This window comes from Tenrec ecaudatus, chromosome 6 (genome assembly GCF_050624435.1).
Source record: "Tenrec ecaudatus isolate mTenEca1 chromosome 6, mTenEca1.hap1, whole genome shotgun sequence".
Lineage (NCBI taxonomy): Eukaryota > Metazoa > Chordata > Mammalia > Afrosoricida > Tenrecidae > Tenrec > Tenrec ecaudatus.
In genome coordinates, this window is record NC_134535.1 from 5295500 (window position 1) to 5309920 (window position 14421).

Here is a 14421-nt window from a genome sequence, read left to right on the forward strand (position 1 = left end):
ATGCGAACAGCTGAGTTGACTGTTGGGAAACCCTGAAGATGGGGCTACTGCTCCAACCACAAAGCCCCAGAATCAACAGCAGCAGGTTTGGTTTTAGAAATATTTCTGGTCATTTAAGTCCGTGGTTCTCAACCTGTGGGTCGCGACCCCTTGGTTGGGGTGGGGGGGTGTCAAACGACCCTTTCACAGGGGTCACCTCATTCATAACAGTAGCAAAATGGCAGTAATGAAGTAGCAATGACAATAATGTGATGGTTGGGGAACTGTATGAAAGGGTGGTGGCATTAGGATGGTTGAGAACCACAGACACAACATCAAAAGACAATATAAATGCTGGACCCACAGAGACTTGGAAAATCAAAGCTTGAGCCATGTCTTCACAACTCAAGGTAAAGACAACCCTCACAACTGGGCCAATAGGTAACAATAGCATGACCGACCGAGAAACACTGAGGCTGTCATGGATTTCATCTTGCTTGGATCAAAGCTCATGGAAGTAGCAGGTAAAAGATCAAGACCTGCACCAGACCTCTTCAAACTGCTGACGAGCAAGGATGTCACCTTGGGGATCACGGTGCGCCCACCTCAAACCGTGTTATTTTCAATCGTTCCGTGTACATGTGAAAGCTGTACACTGAATAAGAAAGCAAACAAAATAATCGGTGCATTTAAATTATGGGGAATCAAATGCTGAAAGCACTATGACGTGTCAAGAGAACACACAGATTTGCCTTGGAAGAGTTTGTCAGAATGCTCCTTAGAGGCAAGGATGGCCAGACTATCTCAGATATTCTGGACGTGTTATCAGGAGAGACCAATGCCTGGAAAAGGGCGTCACACTTTGTAAAGGAGACCCCAAAGAGAAAGAAAGCATCAAATCCTGTGACCGAGTCAGTTCCAAGCCACAGTGACCCTACAGTGCAGGGCTGAACCAGCAGTCACAGCAAGGGAAGCCTGATGACAGGCCAGTGGTCACAACACCTCTGCTGCCCTTTGTTCTGCAGCATCCCCGCTGACCCTCCTAACAGCCAGCTTCCTTCTGAGGACCGAGGACGGGAGGGGAACGGTCAGGGTGGGGCCCACAGGGCAACAAGAGGAAGCGTGCATGAAACCTGAAGGTCACAGCTTTTCTCACCAGTGAGGAACTGGGTTTATTTATTCATCTTTTTTTCCCCCATGATTCACAGGAACATTAATGGTCTTCTCTTCAACAACTCACCTACAATTCATTTCATGCCTCAGGCTGCAGGCCTCAGTACAATAGCTCTCACCCCACACCCCCTGGGCTTCCTGGTCCACCCCTCCTCTCCTCTCCCTTCTAAGCCGTCTGCACTTTCTCCCTGGGCAAATGCTGCCCATTAACCTCTGCAGGTTGGCTGTTCTAAGGCCTGCAGACCTTCTGGTACATGTTCTAAGCCCATTTACTGTTTCCCTGACCTTGAATGAGGAACTGGGTTGAGATGAAGGAACCCCAAAGGGGCTCAGCTGCCAACCAAAGGGTTGGTGTTTGGAACCCGCCCAGAACTCCATGAAAGAAAGATACATGATCTTCTTCCCTAAAAACCCCAGCCTGGGAAGCCTCTGTGCTGCGGTTCATGCTGACTAGCCATCAAAGTGCTGCGCATTAAAACCACAGTGAGAATGCCAGATGTGCCTGTGATGACGGATACACAACCCTTTTTAAAAGTGGTTTAACCATGGGAGTGTATAAGATGTGAAGTCTGTATTAAGAAAACGAAAAAAGAAGCCAACTTGACCACTGGTCACCCTGGATGAAGGAGAAAGAGCTGGTGCTGCCGAGCAGACACTGGGTGTATGTTAACGGCGGTGGAGTAATTTGGAGAAGGCTATCAGTAACGGCTGTACAACACAGAGCGGAATCAATGGTCCTGAATTACACGTGCAGAAGTTGTGAAACTGGAGAATGTTTTGTTGTGTATATTTTTGCCACAATTAGAAAAATAATTACATGAGTAACACGAGGAGTACAAGGAAGAAAATGTCCCAGAATTGAATGTCGTGATAATGGACAACTCTTCTTGATATGATTGAATTACTGAAGGGTATGACATGTAGACGAAGTGCTAACAAACTGTTTGCATGGCTTAGGCCAGGCACACCTCAGCCCAAGTAGCACCCTAGCTTTTCTGCACGTTAAAGAGGTCTTGTGCAGCAGACACACGCAACACAATGCATCGCTGGATCTCCCAACTGCTGCTTTCCTGAGCATGGATTGTGGAAACAAGCGAGACAAAGTCACCGACTTCCTCACTGCGCAGGACTGCTAGCTGCTTCCCTCTTCCGGTAGCAGACCCTTGTGCTGAATCACCACCAAGCACCTGTTGGTGGGTTCCCAGCCTTGGAATCGCTACATGGAATTAGCGGTTTGATTAAAAACAGCCGAAGGAGATTAGGGCAATGGCAAAACAAAGTCATCGGCCTGAAAGCTCTTCATGGGCAGACTTCACACGGAAACAAACAAGAAGGCCCTTGAAGCGGTGTTTGGCAAACATGGACGAACCGTAGAAGTGCCACTGATGAAAGAAACAAACAACTCCAGAGGATTTGCTTTTGTCACCTTTGAGAGCCCAGCGGATGCTAAAGATGCAGCCTGAGAGATGAATGGCAAGTCTCTGGATGGAAAAGCAAGTAAAGCTGAACAAGCAACTAACCCAACATTTGAGAGTGGCAGACATGGACCACCCCCACCCCCAAGAAGCAGAGGTCCCCCAAGAGGTCTTCGAGGTGGAAGAGGAGGCAGTGAAGGAACCAGAGGACCCCCTTCCCATGGGGGGCATATGGATGATGGTAGTTATTCCATAAATTTCAACATGAGTTCCTCCAGGGTTCCACTTCCAGTGAAAAGAGGACCTCCACCACTGAGGGCCACCTCCTAAGAGGCCAGCTCCTTCAGGACCGATGCGCAGCAGCTCCTGTGTCCCGTGGAAGAGATTGGTACAGAGGCCCACCAAAAAGGGGACCCTGCCTTCCCGTAGATATATTTATTTGTCCCCAAGAGACAACAAATATTCTACTAAAGACAGTTATTCCAGCAGAGATTGCCCCGGGTCTCATGCTACAAGAGATTATGCACCACCACCAAGAAAGTGTACCGATAGTGATTATGGTCATTCCAGTTCACGGGATGAGAGTGTCCCTCCCGAGGCTGTAGTGACAGAGCTGGCTACAGTCGAGGTCGTGACTGCTCAGACCATCCAGGTGGAGGTTCCTACGGACTCTTGTGAGAGCTGTGGTAACTCACGTCATGCTCCACCTACATGAGGCCCCGCCATCTCACGGTGGAAGCAGCCGCCATGACGATGAGAGCAGCTCACGGGGCGGATACGATGGAAGTCGAGACAGTTACTCAAGCAGCCAAAGTGATCTCTACTCAAGTGGTCGTGATCGGGTTGGCAGACAAGAGGAGGGCTTCCCCTTCTATGGAAAGTGGGTATCTTCCTCCACGTGATTCCTTCAGCAGTTCACGCCGTGGAGCACCAAGAGGTGGTGGCTGTGACAGAAGCCGATCTGATAGAGGGGGAGGCAGAAGCACATACTAAAACCAAACAAAACTTTGGGCAAAAATACCTGTTCAAAGAAACAAAAAAATGGAAACTATTCTGTCATAACTACCCAAGGACCATTAAGGAAAAATTGTGTTACTTTTAAAACCTGTTTAAGTTCTCCCATAATTTTTATGTTCTTGTGAGGAAAAAGTAAAACCGGTTTAATTTTATTTGATTTTTATGACATTGCTTGATTTCAGTCTTCTTCACTTGGCCTGGAAGCCATACTAAAAACTACAATCCTTGATCTTCATCAGCAAGTGCTGGTTCAAGCCCACTCAATGTCAGCAAGGCGAGGTTGTGTCATCTGCATACCGCGGGTTACTGGCTAGCCTCCCTCCAGTCCTTCCTATGCATTCTTCACACACTCCAGCTACTACATACAGATTCAATGAGTGTGTGAGAGGAGACAACCCTGAAGCACACCTTCCCTGGGTTTAAGCCCTGTGGGTATACTGTTATTCCGTTCACACAACTGCCTCTTGATCCATGCACAAATTCGACATGAGCACAATGAAGTCTTCGAGAATTCCTAGTCTTCTCAAGGTTACCCATCTGTGCTAGTCCTGGTAGACTAGAGAAACAAATCCATAGAAACTCATATGTATATGAGAGAGTTTTATATACAAGAGCAGTTGAATATTAAAACATCATAGCCCAGCCCAGTCCAAGCCCAAAAGTCTGATATTAGCCCTTATTGTCCTATATAAACAATCTATAAAGTCACCTTCAGACTCACGAAACATAAGCAATGACGCCGAATGCAGGACGATCACAGACCAGTGGGTAGAAAGTCTTTGGGTCCAGTGGCGTTGTAAGCATGTCAGCGCTGGCAGGGGTCTCTACGTGGCTTCTCCGGCTTCAGAGGTCTGGCTGCATCAGGGCAGGTCCATGTGGCTCCTCCAGCTCAGGGCACTAGCGTAGTTCCATGTGTCTTGTCAGCTGCAATGTCTCCCAGGGAGTGAGGAGAGAAAGAATCTCCCACATCCAGGAAGGTATTTCCAGAGTTCCCAGAATTTCCAGGAGTAGGCCATGCCCACACAGAGGCCTCACTGGCTATGACCTGATTGACAGACTAGACTCCAACCCTTCACTCTCTCAAACTGGCAAACGATTATATCACTACCACACCATCATTGGTTGTGACCCACACAGCCGAATGCCTTGACACGATCAATAGGATACAAGTAAACATCTTTCTGGCATTCTCTGCTTTCAGCCAAAATCCGTCTGACATCATCAACGATATCCCTTGTTCTATGTCCTCTCCTGAATCTGGCCTGAACATCTGGCGGCTCCCTGTCAACGAACTGCAGCAACTGTGGTTGGATGGTCCTCAGAAAGTGTCTATTTGCATGGAATATCAACGATAGTGTTCTAGAACATGAGCAGTCTGTTGGGTCGACTTTCCTTGGACCTCTTCCAGTCAGCCAAGCAGCCATCTTCCAAATCCATAGACACGTGAGTGCTTCCAGTGCTTCAGCAGTTTGTTGGAACATCTGGGTAGTATCCCCTCAGTTCCTGGAGTCTTGTTTTTGGCTAACGCATTCAGTGCAACTTGAACTTCTTCCTTCGGCACCATTGGTTTTTGCTTATATGCAACCTCCTGAAATGGTAGGACGTTGACAGTTCCTTTTTGATACAGTCAAGTTTTTCCATCTTCTCTTGATGCTTCCTACAGCATTCTATATTTTGCCCATAAAATCAAGATTGCAACTTGAGGAGTGAATTTTTCCTTGAGTTTTCCTGGTTATAAGTAGTTAGTCTATTACAATTAACTATGTCTACACCCAACATCAAACCCACTGCCATGGCATCCATTCAGAGTCTGAGGGAATTAGTTTATTGTGCCAACCTGGCCGATAAACACATGTGGGGTTAATTGAAGTGAGGAGAGAGAAATGGCTCGGTGAGCCTCGCCTTTCTAGTTCTCAGGTCTCTTGCTTTGTGATGATTGGACTAGGGTGCAGCTGCCTTAGCCAGTTCCCTGCTTCAGCTGGCAAGGTTCACTTCCTGCAAGACATTCCCAAGGAGAATCCACATGGACCTACCTCAATGCAACCCTGGGTGCTGGAGCAGCCTTGTGGAGACCCCTGCCAGCGCTGAGAGGCTTACACATTCATTGATTCAGCTTTCCTCCTGCAGTCGGCGTCATAGTGTGTGTTTTATGAGATGGAGGAGGATTTTGTGGATTGGTGTCGGATATATGGGTTAACACTGGACTTGTGGGCTTGAGCAGCACTGGGTTGAGGTGTTTTCTTGATGCGCACTTAACCTTTATATAAAACTCTTATACATGAGTTTCTGTGGATTTGTTTCTCTAAAGTACCCAGACTAACACAGAGTCATAGCGAACCTAACGCACAGAATGAACTGCTCCACGGCTTTCCAAGGTTGTGGAGCTCTATAGAACCAGGCTGAGATATCTTTCTCCCAGAGTGACTGGGGGGTTGATGGACTGGCCTTCTGGTTAGCAGCCCAGCGCTGACCAAGCCCACTGTATCACCAGGGCTCCTCCCTCAGCACCAGCGGGCTTTCAATTCCACTCTACTTTTCCCAGCCAGTCGCTGCTGACCCACATCAGTCTAACCAAAGCTCTGGTAAGGCGTAATTAGCCATTAAAAGTAAGGGAACTTCTGGGTGAGTTGTTTGCTCCAAATTACAGGAAAAATCAAACCTTTAAGTTAAACACAAGCTATTGAACCAATCAGTTCAGACAAGTTATGAATAAAAAAAAAAACGCAAAATGACCAGTGCTAACAATCACCCAAACCAGAAACAGGGCAAAACTCACCACTAATAAACTTCAAAGAAACATTTAACTCAAAAAGCAAGAATAACTCCCACCACTGTTGGGAGTCCTGACAATCCTGGCAGAAAGGGGCCCTTGTGGTGTCATGGTTACATATACTGAGCTGCTAACTGCAAGGTCGACAGTTTGGATGCTACAGAGGGAGAAAAGTCGGGCTTTCTATCTCAGAAACCCACAGGGGCAGTTCTACACTGTCCCACAGAGTCACTATGAGCTGGAAACGACTCAATGGCAGTGCGCTCTTGTTTTATTTTAATCCTGGGGCACACGTGTGGAGCTGGAAGATGTAGTATCTGACTTCCCTTCTCATCTTCCCTGGGGTAGGGCGCCTGGCCAAGACCTGACACTGACCTCTTTCACCAGCCCAGCCCCGGAGATATGTAGTCTTGCCCGTCTTTTTTTTTTTTTTACCCCCACTTGGCGATTCACTTCAGAAGAGCAAACACGCCTGGTATTACCTGGGAACCCTGCCCCCAGGTATGGCTTATGCCATTGAAAGTTTGTCCATCAGCTGTGCTATGTCACATCCCTCAAAGGGTCATGCTATTCAGTGATGACCCAATAATGGTAAGAGACATCAAAATAGAGACCCGAGGCCTGCTAGCCCCACCAGTGTTTGCCCTCCCTGTCCTCACTCAGGAGGGGTTTTAAAGCTAGGGGGGGACATAACGACCATGTAGCACCAAGCACCCCCAATTTTTCAGCTGTCAAAACTGAGATCCTGGCAGACAAGGGGCCTTGGGCAAAGTTCCTGCTGCATCAGGGGCAGCCACACTGACATCACGGGCACTGCTGGGTGCCATCTCAGGCTCTCGTGTAGCATGGGGCTTCAAAAAGTTGGTGGAAAAATGAAAGTGCAAGAGAACGGAATTTTTCCATTAACTTCTGAAGCCCCTCATGAAGCTCTTCCCCCTGCCAACAGCTCACAAAACCCCGCCCAGTCTGACAGGTCCCTGCCTCCCTTGCTCTCTCCTTTCATCCCCCAGTCTAAAGCAGCAGAGCTGGACTCACTAGGAAGATGCCAGAACCAAGAAGCCTCAGGCAGGACAGCCAGCTCCAAGCTAGTGCTTGTGCTTTGTCCGGTCTGCGGACAGTGGAAAGGTCTAGGAGGAATTCAGGGTAGGGCAGAGAGCAGCCCGGACACAAGTCAACCTCTAAGGAAACTGAAGCACCAAATGCAAACCCAGGTGACTTACTGGGTGTCACTAGTCCCTCATCTATAAAACAGGACTAAGCACTACTGACCCTTCATAGGGCTGCTGGTATCTTGACAAGGAGTCACCCACACCTGTGTTTGAGTGACCGAATCCACAGGGCATCCATGGAAACCTCAGCTGCTCAGGCACTGAGCTCGTCTCTGGCATGCTGGGTGCCTCGGATACCTGCAACCACTCCCTCCCATAAGATTCCTCTCCCTCACCTGTCTAGACGTCAACAAACAAAAGTCCAGTCGCCTCATCTTTCCCATCTGCCTCTCACTGACTGCTCCTGCACCATCCCCTCTAATCCTGCTCACCAAGTGGGGTGTTTCAGATACCCTGCATCTGAGCTTGCCTCCTCCAAACACCAACCACCCCCTACTCTTGGTCCATCTCTTGAGCAGTGGTCTGTTCCCTCCTGCCCTGTGTGGGTATAGTGGCCTGTCCCCAGCAAAGCCCCTGCATCCTATGGGGTGAGGGACATGACTTGACCTTGCTCAAGACAAGCAAGAACTTGCCCAAGCGAATCCCCAGGCTGAAAACTACAAGGCCTAGATGAGGCAGAGCTACAAGGTCAGTCTTTGGAGTCTAGATGCTTGAGGAAGCCACGATCCCCACTGCCACCAAGACTTCCATCCAGGAGGGTCGGTCACCTCCATCACTCATGAGGTCTTGCTGCCTTGAAACAATTATGCCACAAGTAAGACCACACACAGTCACTCCCACCCCACCCATTCCCCACCCTTCTTCACCTTCTCCCACCTTCACACCCTGTGCTCCCTGGAGCGCCCTTCCCCTCTCCTCTGTGGAAGGTTGCCTGCAGTTCTTCCCACAGGTGACCTCTAAGACCAACCAGAGAAGGCAGCCCTTGACCTTCACTGAGAGGCAACACAGCCTCACCAACCCTGAGAGGGCACGCAGCTCCAGCCATGCTGGACGTCTCCATCTGGTGAGCCTAGATGTCTCACTGCAGACAGCTCAACCTCAGCCCATGAAAATCCACTCACCTGTTACCTGTTACAGGTGCCTTGCCCAGGAATCGGACAGTCCACCCAGGTGGGTCCCCTGCCACTCAACTACGACCATCACCACACAGAAACCACCCTCCATGTCTAGCCATGCCTCCAAGAAGGCCCTGCAAGCAGGGGCAGTGCCATCTTCCCCTCCAGTGCCAGTGAGCCCTGGGGATACCGTGGTTGAAGCACTGGGCTGTTGACCACAAAATCTCTGGTGCCAACCCACCAGATACTCCTCAGGAAGATGATGAGGTCGGCAGCTTCCTTAAAGATTTACACCCTCCAAAAGCCACGGGGCCATTTCTACCCTGTCCTGTCAGGTCGGCACGGGGAGTCGGAATCAATAGGAGAGTGGGTTTGGTATCAGGCATTCAAACAGCTCCAGGAACAAAGACATGATGACCGGGATTTGCCCCCAGCTCCCAGCTGCTGGCTTCGGCCCCCCTGCCTGTATCACCCTACCCTGACCCGCTACCTCGCTTCTTATCCCTGGACCACGTGGGAGCCTGAAAAGTTCCACACTGGCCCTCCTTTGGCCTCAGTGCGCAACAGTCAGCAGTCAAAACAGGGTCCACAAGAGTAAGCCCTTCGTCTGGCTAAAAAGTGTCCCCTGGCCCGTGAGACACCCCACTCTGGTGGCCACCCTCTTGTGTTCCCATTGAAATTTCACAAACCACCAGGAGTCGAGGGGCCACCCCAGGGACCCCACTGGGCCGGCTCCATGAGACATGGAGACCGCCAGGAGTTGGGGGCCACCTCGCTGGCAGCTCACAGACTACTATGGGGCTTGACGGAGGACCCGCTGGGGGTAGGGCTGTGGGCTTCCGCGGGTGTCGGAACCTCAAGCTGGAGGGGCGCTGCCCTCGGGTGGGCGTGGAGGCCCAGGGCCCGCCGCTTGGGAGTGGGCGAGTCTAGAGCGCCAGGGCCCCGGGCTGCGGAGGTGGTCTCTGGGGTTTTGAGGGCGCGGGGGGGGGGGGGGAGACTGAAGGGCCTCAGGGGCCTGGGGCCCTAAGGGAATCTTGAGAATATTGGGGCCCTAAGGTGGCTGAGTCCTCGGGGGTCTCAGAGTCCTGAGGAAATGCTGAAGGATTGGGGCGGCTGTACGTGGCTCCTGCGCACACCTCCGCCCAGAAGCGGCCCGGAGGGTCGGTCTCGGACGTCAGGGGTCCTGAAGGGAGTATCCGGAGGGGTCGGAGGCCAGGCGGGTATCGGGAGCCTTGAGGTGCCCAGCTGTTGCTGGGGGACAGGGGTCCCGGGGGGTCTCTGGGGCCCAAGGACAGGCCTCCCCGAAGCCGCGCTCACCTGCAGCGCCACCAAGTCGCTGGTCCGAGAAGGCGCTCCAGCCGCCTCTGCCGCCTCCGCCGCCTCCGCCGCGGACGTCTCAGCTCTAGCAGCCGGCGGGGAAGAGCTGCGCGCGCACCCGAGCGGCCGGACGCCGCCTGCTGCGCTGCCCACGCTCGGCCTTCCCCCGCACGCCCGCGCCCGCAGCGCCAAGGTTCCGCCCCAAACCAACCGCCCGCGGCGGCCTGGGGGAGGGCGGGGTCAGCCTCGCGCCCCGCCCCGCCCGCTGCCCGAGCCCCGCCCCCTCAGCTAGGCGGCGCAGGCGCAGTGGAACGCACCGGCCAGCCCCGCGCTTCGAGCCCGCGCGCCAGCCCTTGGGGCGCCAGTTTCTGCCTCTGCCCCTCGGTCTTCCCGTCTGCGAAGAGGGGCGGCGAGCGCACTGGGCCCAGGAGGCAACGTTTCGCAGCCGCATCTGCAGCACGCGCTATGAACCGCTTCGCTCTTCAAACTGTGGGTTCCCGGTCCCCGGGTCCACCCTGCTAGCCGAAGCCAAGTCCCCTGCTGTCCCCACTTACAGGGTAGAGATTCCGAGACTGTTGACTTGGGGGGAAGCAACCTGCCTGTCTTTTTGCCCAAGAACGACTGCTAGGTTAGCAGCCCAACGCCTAACGCCTGACTCCAACCAGTCCCCTCGGTTACCTCCAACCTCGTATCTCCCTGTGCTGAGTACTCCCTGCTATCCGAAATCACGCGTACCTGTCCTTTTGTCCTTCTAGGGGCTGCAGGTGACAGGTGGCGCCTAGCGGGGCACGCGATCAGGGCTCGCACACTGTACCTGACCCTGACTCTGACCCTAACGGACTTTACTACTGCTTTTCCTTCATCAAGTAACCGCTTCGCTTCGGAAGACAAGCTAGAGGCCTGGGACATGCTGAACTGACATCACTTCACATCAAAAGACTTCATCAAGAGAGTGAAGTGAGAGCACACAGATTGGGCGAAAATGTTTACTAACGACTCATTGGACAAAGAGCTGATTACCAAAATATACAGAACGCTCAATAAGAAAATAACAAGAGACCCAGTTAAGAAATGGGGGAAAAACACGAACAGTTCATCAAAAATGAAGTACAAATGGCTAGCAAACACATGAAAAAGTGCTCACAGTCACTAGCTATCCGGGAGATGCAAATTAAAAGGACCATCAGAGACCTCTTTACACCCCCAATGCTAGCCCCACTCAAAAAAAACAAAGCAACAAAGGCTGGAGAGGATGTGGAGAGACTGGGACTCATACATTGTTGGTGGACTTGTAAAAACCATACAATGATACTTAAAAGCAACTGGGAATTTAAGGCCCATATGATCTTCACTATTAGGCATATACCCCAAAGAGACACCACAAGAGTAGATGTATGCTCTCCCATGTTGTGGTAGTTACACTGTCTGGTGTCAATTTGAGGATTAAGAGTGTAGGGGTGGAGTCTAGCCTGTCAAGCAGGATATAACCAATGAGTGGGCATGGCCTTCTGAGGATTCTGGGAACTCCTGTATTTCCTCTTTGGAGGTGGGAGATACTCTCTCTCAGGTCCCTCCCTGGGAGACATCCCTGTGGAGAAGACACATAGAGAGCAGATGATGGAACCAGACCTCTGGAGCCAGGGAAGCTGAGTGGAAACCCCTGCCAGCACTGAGATACATTCAGTGCCACTGGATCCTCAAGCCTTCCCACTCACTGGCCTGTGATCTTCCTGCACTCGGTGTCATTGCATGTGTTTCGTGAGTCTGAAGAGGAATTTATAGATTGGTATCAGACGTATGGGCTAATATCGGATTTGTGGACTTGATCTGGACTGGGCTCGGATGTTTTCTCAGTATTCAATTGCTCTTTTATATAAAGCTCTTTCTTACACACATGGGAGTGTCTAGGAATTTGTTTCTCTAGTCTACCCAGACTAACATACATGTTCATAACATAGCACAGTTCACAATAGCTAGAAACTGGAATCAGCCCAAATGCCCAACAGTGGATGAAGGGTAAAGAAACTGGTACATACACAAACTGGAATAGTATGCACCCCTGAAAAACAGTGAGAAAAGCATGAAAAGACCTGGAAATCATTATGATGACTGAAGTAAGTGAATCACAAAAGGACACATTTTGTATGAGTCCCCTACTATAAGGAGAAACACCAATTAAACAAATCTTAGGGACCAATTCCTGAACAAAAAGGGAGAAGTTTACCAATGAGCCATGAACCATATATGACCTCCCTTATGCACACTCCGGAAGAGCCAACTTGAAGGAGGAGACCTCACATTGTCTGGGGTCACTCCTTCGAGAGCGGGAAGATGGGAGAAGACCATCCACTCGATGTAATACAACACCGAGACAAAGGTGCAACAAACAGTGGAAAATGAAGTGAAGACCAGGGGAGGGAGCATCTGCAATTTAGAAGAGGCACTGCTATTTCTGTTTCTGGTTATGGTGCGTGATTGAGGAGAACTAACCTCACTTTAGTGGGTAGGGATGCCAGCCCCTAACACATCATCACAGGCTCGGTGGGTGCAGTTGTACAGCGATAATAAGTAAAGATTATAGTACAGTCACAGCATGAGAGATAGAAAGAATGGAGTCAGACACATTTCATAGTAGCGTGCTCACCTCAGCCTCACTTGGTGGTCCACGTGGAGAGAGAGAGACCAAGGGCAGGAGAGAGGGGGAGGGGAAGGAGGACAGGGGAAAGGGAACGGGATTGAGGACGGGGAGAGAAAGGGGGAGCCGAGAGAGCTCTTTATTGCTAACCAAGACTTGTGTATCTTTTTTTTGGGGGGGGACGTGCAAGCCCCCTAATTACAGGTAAAGACATACGTCACAGGAAGGGGTTGTGCTATAGGTAATATAAGGGGCGTGATCTAGAGGTGTCCACGCAATAGGAAGGGGAGGTATTGGGGGTACACATGTGACAAGATGGGCGGATCTTAGATTCAGGGAGGCAGCTTAATTTTTTGATATTACTGAGCCAGTTTGACCTGTACTCTGGCTCACTATAGAAACCATTATCAGTAGGGTGTAAACCCCACCTACAGGAACCAAATGGATCACCACTGCAAGCCTTTAGGGAGAAGTAGTCCATTGTCCTTAACCTCAGGGAGTGGGGCCCTCTTGTGGTGGGCCCAGACAGTTGTCTGGCGACTGACTGCCATCAGGGAGGATGTCTCTAAGCATCTGACCTCCCATCATATGCTGGCAAATAGTCTCTAATGTTTGGCATGTCTCTGGGGGAGACAAAGCTGGAGAAAAGTCTCTATAATCCCACAGGGAACCGATGGAGACAATGGGCCAGATATTTATGTTCTTGGGTAGATTCTATACATATATTTCTACCCAACCCTCAGTGAACCACACCATGGACTAAGCACCATGATGAAGTAGGATGCTGACTTGCAGGCAGCATGGCATAACGCAGGGGCTACACCAGAAGGACTTAACATACAGGTCGGGCTGAATGAGCTGAGCCCTGTTTAGAAGATGCCTGCACCCTTGGACTGAGGACTGGGGTACTCAGCTGGGAGAGGAAGCAGAGAGTGGCCTCCCAGGGCTGTGGAAGTGGTGGTCATTGGACCTTATGGGGAACCCCCGACTTGCTGGGTGACCAATTGAAAGAGACCCAGAAACACCATATATTTAGTACCTTGATGCCCCCCTTGTAGTGATATGACAGGTTTTGATCTGTTGGGCAGAGATCTGGCCCTTGGAAGAATTGATCCAGGAAGTTTCTCCCTAGCACCAATCCCTGTGCTTAGGGTAAACAGAACTCAGTTGAATGAGAGATCGAACTATGGAGGGTGAGATAGTTAAAGTTTATTGTGCGAACTTGGCTGATAAACACATGTGGGGTTAATTGAAGGGCGGTGAGATAAATGGCTGGGTGAGCCTCGCCTTTCTAGTTCTAGGCTAGGGTCTCTTGGTTTCTGATGGTCGGACGAGGGTGCAGCTGCCTTAGCCAGTTCCCTGCTTCAGCCGGCAAGGCTCACTTCCTGCAAGACATTCCTGAGGAGAAGCCACATGGACCTACCCCGATGCAGCCCTGCGTGCTGGAGCAGCCACGTGGAGACCCCTGCCAGCGCTGAGATGCTTACACACTCACTAATTCGGCTTTTCTCCTGAGTCAACGTCATTGCATGTGTTTTGAGGAGGACTTTGTGGATTGGTGTCGGACATATGGGCTAATGTTGGACTTATGGGCTTGGGCAGCACTGGGGTGAGATTCTTTCTAAGTGTACACTTACCCTTTATATAAAACTTTCTCTCATATGTAAGAGTGTCTGTGGATTTGTTTCCCTAGTTTACCCAGAGGAACACAGAGGGCAACAACTCATGGGTTGCAGCTCATTATGAACTGGACTTCAATAGAGTCCTCATACTGACAATAGCTTGAGGGTTGAGTCACTGGAAAAATTCATGATGTTATCAGTGCAATTGCCTTACCCTGGGGGGAGGATTGGCAATGTTTTATTTTTTGTTTCTCTGGGGTTTTGTTTAC

At 50.8% G+C, this 14421-nt stretch overlaps 1 protein-coding gene and 1 pseudogene across 2 annotated transcripts in view; one reads left to right on the plus strand and one right to left on the minus strand.

Moving 5' to 3' along the window:
* Positions 1-10043, minus strand: part of FAM118A (family with sequence similarity 118 member A) — a 30162-nt gene extending 20119 nt beyond the window's left edge. The window contains exon 1 of one of the 2 annotated variants that reach the window (XM_075553507.1): positions 9896-10043. The gene's annotated coding sequence lies outside the window, so the exon portion shown is untranslated. The remainder of the gene's footprint in view (positions 1-9895) is intronic. The other variant, XM_075553506.1, reaches the window with a different exon arrangement.
* Positions 461-10677, plus strand: LOC142450622 (RNA-binding motif protein, X chromosome-like; annotated as a pseudogene).
* The last annotated feature ends 3744 nt before the right edge of the window (positions 10678-14421 follow it).